The 4,290-nt window shown below is 37.4% G+C and overlaps 1 long non-coding RNA gene across 1 annotated transcript; it reads left to right on the forward strand.

The window, feature by feature from the left end:
• Nucleotides 1-314: 314 nt before the first annotated feature.
• On the forward strand, nt 315-741 carry LOC140038096 (uncharacterized). Its single transcript, XR_011841905.1, has 2 exons — nt 315-378; nt 677-741. It is a non-coding gene; the product is annotated as an uncharacterized lncRNA (long non-coding RNA).
• The last annotated feature ends 3,549 nt before the right edge of the window (nt 742-4,290 follow it).

Consider the following 4,290-nt stretch of genomic DNA (forward strand, 5'->3'; position numbering starts at 1 on the left):
CAAACAGGGAGAGAGTCCACCTCCTCTTCCCACCCATCCCAAAAAAGGGTAAATTCTGACTAGATATCATATCATAGCCACACTAAAAGTGTGTAAGCTCGGATGAACAGTGAAATGGTCTGGTTACTCCGTAATTTTCATGAACTCTGGGGGTGTTTGTTGGTTGCATGATTTTTGGGCGGCTTGGGGACATGTGGGCGCAGACAGCCTCATTGAATCGGGTGCACACTCCTTCCTTTGCCTTCTCTCTCTCTTCCTTGCTCTTAATTTCAATCCTTGCTCTCTTCTAATTACCACTTTCTTTCCTGCTCTTGTAATTACCGGACCAATTTCTCCCCTTCGCTTGCTTACACCTTGCAGCACAACTCAGGAATCAAGGTAAATCTCTCGCTTCTCCTAGTCACCATCCCTCCTTTCTCCAGACTCCAGCCCACCACCCTTGCTTCCCCTTGCTATGTTTGTTACGAGCTTTTGTTTCATGAGATTCGGTTGGACTTGGTTTTTGGAGCTTAATCCCCTCTCATTCCTCTTCCTCTTCTTTGCTTACATAAAATTCTCTCTCTCTCTCTCTCTCTCTCTCTACTACAATGAAATTGTTTATGCTTTTTTTTCTTATGGATTTTATTTCAGTAGGTTTCCATAAATCAATTTGTACTTTTTTCTTTTTTGCCAACAGTTAATTCTTGAAAAATTGAAACTTGCGGAAGAAAGGCAAATGGAAGGAAGGGACTCACTTTGGTATCTCTGAACAGAGGTTTATATCAATCACTTTGCCTTACAATTGTCAAAGGTTAAAGGAATTTAGTTTCTTATATTGCAGTTACGAGTACAATGATATATGATGACGTAGTTATATATTGGGCTGTTGATAAAACCATAAAAGTGGGTAGGGCAAACTGCAGTTTAAGCCAAACAATTTAACTGCTTTCAAACATTGTACTCGCCTCAATTAATATACTTGATGAGTAGCTTCAAAATTTTTTTTTTTGGGGTCAAACGGCTCTAAGTTGCTTCATTTGTATATTGTATAGGTATTGTATAAAGCTTCAGTGGCTGCTTTGCTTTATTAGGGTCTAAAGTTGAAGTGGATGTTGCATCATGAGTTTAATGGTCCGATTAAATTTCTTAATTTAAGATTAAATCGTTGCTGGATGTTTATATCTTCTACACCCAAAGGCTGCAAATATTTAGTTTTCAAAATTTTCAAACATATACTCTGATGTACTATGAAATTTGCGATTGTTAGTGTTAAAAGAATATAAGTATTCTTGTAGATAATAAATTAGTAAGGGTATTCTTGTAAATAGTTTGTTAGGTTTGTACTCCTATAAATACTAGTTGGTCACTCATAATACGGTGACTAGATGTTTTTCCTCCCAAAATACCTGTTAACATGGTATCAGAGCAAAAGTCCTAGGGTTAGGGTTAAATATTTAGTCAAAAGTACTGTTCAGCCGCACTGTTCATCGCGACACTGTTCACGCCATTACTGTTTACGGCGCAGTATTGTTCACGCTGTTACTGTTCACAGCGCAGCATTGTTCACGGCGTACTGTTCACACGTCACTGTTATCTCGAGTTTTGACCTTGTCTTTGGTTTGACATGCTATTCGTCATGGTTGAAAGGTTTGTTAATGTGATTACCATTGACCAAATTGAATCGAGTTTTTCAGCACATGGGTCCCAGAAGACTGTTACTATATCTGAGGAAGAATATGTTAAATTCCTACAGTACCAAGTTACAAATCACGCATCTCTTTCCTCTGCTTCTTTAGCACAAAAAGGTAATGACTCATGGATTATTGATTTCGGGGCTACTGATCATATGTCAGGTACCTCTAACATTTTTTCTAATTTCCAAGAGTCAGCCATGTAACTCTGGAAAAATCATCAACAAAGACTACAAAATATTTAAAACCTAACTTTGAAGTGACTCGATTAGGACTCCAAACATCAAAATGAACTAACAAAAAGAGTTTAGAAACCCGTTTATTGACTCTAGGAGCAAAAGAAACACGATGATGCTTTCCTAACTGACAAGACTCACATTCTAACGAAGATAATTGACTCAAAGTAGGAATCAACTTTTTCAAATTTTGTAAAGACGGATGACCTAAACGACAGTGAATTTCAAGAGGAGAAACAGTAGCAGGACATGTTATCGGACCATTGAAGTTGAGAAAGTAAAGACCATTATGCTCGTGTCCTCCACCAATCGTTTTCTTTGTCTTCAAATCCTGAATGATAACAGAATCAAGAGAAAAAGCAACTGTACACTATAGAAATTTAGTGAGCTTACTAACAGACATTAGATTAAAGGACAAATTGGGTACGAAAAGAACAGAAGACAGCGGAAGTGATAGATTAATTTTTACAGTGCCTAGTCCTTGAACTTTAGTGGTAGATCCATCAGCTAAAGTAACATGAGGAAAGGGAGTAGACTACTTAGAAATATTTTCTCCTGTTGCAAAGATTACCTCTGTTCATCTTCTTATCTCTTTGGCAGCAACTTATAATTGGCCATTGCATCAGTTGGATGTGAAAAATGCATTTCTGCATGGAGAATTGGAAGAAGATGTATATATGGAACAACCTCCTAGATTTGTTGTTCAGGGAAAAAATCCGCGGTTGGTTTGTCGTTTGAAAAAATCCTTATATGGATTGAAACAGTCTCTGAGGGCTTGGTTTGGTCGGTTTAGTAGTGTTGTTATGGAGTTCGGTCTTGACAAGATGTGGAGTAGATCACTCTGTATTTTATCGGCATTCTAATGCTGGTAAAATTTTATTAGTTGTTTATATGGATGACATTGTGATTACAGGTGATGATGTTGTGGGGATCCAAAAACTTAAATCCAATCTGCAGGCAAACTTTCAGACAAAGGATTTAGGTCATCTACAGTATTTTCTGGGTATTGAGGTAGTTCGGTCTAAATATGGGATTTATTTATGTCAAAGAAAATATGTATTCGATATGTTGAGTGAAGTTGGGATGTTAGGTTGCCGACTTGTGGATACTCCTATGGATCCCAATGTGAAATTAGTAGGAGATCAAGGTGCATTACTTGATGATCCTAAGCAATATCGAAAACTTGTGGGTAAATTAAATTATCTCACTGTAACGAGACCTGACATTTTGTTTGCAGTGAGTGTTGTGAGTCAATTTCTTGATACCCCTCGTACTAGTCATTGGGATGCTGTTATACGGATTCTCAGGTATCTTAAGAGTGCTCCTGGAAAGGGTTGCTGTATCAAAATCATGGACACACTGATATTGAAGGATATAGTGATGCAGATTGGGCTGGTTCTGCCTCAGATCGAAGATCGACTACAGGATATTGTGTGTTTGTTGGTGGTAATTTAGTGTTGTGGAAGAATAAGAAGCAAACAGTTGTATTCAGATCAAGTGCAGAATCCGAATACCGCGCTATGGCTCACACTGTGTGTGAGTTGGTTTGGTTGAAGAGCATGTTACTGGAACTTGAATTTGAGCATAAATAGCCTATGAATTTAGTGTGTGATAATCAGGCAGCTGTTCATATTGCGTCTAATTCAGTGTTTTATGAAAGGACAAAACATATTGAAGTTGATTGTCATTTCATTCGAGAGAAATTGCTTGACGGGGTCATCAAGACATCTCATGTACCGTCTGTAGATCAATTGGCTGATATGTTTACCAAGAATTTAGGGGGCTCTAGGGTGAAATACATTTGTAACAAGTTGGGTGCTTATGATATATATGCTCCAACTTGAGGGGGAGTGTTAAGAGAATATAGTATTCTTGTAGATAATAAATTATTAAGGGTATTCTCGTAAATAGTTTGTTAGGTTTGTACTCCTATAAATATTAGTTGGTCACTCATAATACGGTGACTAGATATTTTTCCTCCCAAAATACCTGTTAACAGTTAGTACCTGATCATTGTTGATGTATGTGAAGAATATTTTCTTGAAGTTTGAGCATAAAAGTTAATCTTGATTTCTTGGGCTTTTGGTCAATAGAGATTGCACTGACGTGGGCTTGAGTTAAATAGACATCGATTTCTTTCCTCCACCTGTATCCCACGTGCAATTTTAAACATCACTTTGAAGGTCTATTTTCGGTTTTCTACTTATGTTCCAGAATTCTCTCCTCTCATTCACAGCTCTTCTTCTTTCTTTGACTTACCCTTCTTCTTGCCTGCTCTCATATACTTAAAACTCACAGTTCTTTTTTGGTCTTTCAAGTACAAACCAGGCACTTTGCTTCTTAATTCTTTTTATGGACAGATGATTTTCTCATAATTTATTTAC

The sequence above is a fragment of the Coffea arabica genome, chromosome 3c (assembly GCF_036785885.1).
Source record: "Coffea arabica cultivar ET-39 chromosome 3c, Coffea Arabica ET-39 HiFi, whole genome shotgun sequence".
Lineage (NCBI taxonomy): Eukaryota > Viridiplantae > Streptophyta > Magnoliopsida > Gentianales > Rubiaceae > Coffea > Coffea arabica.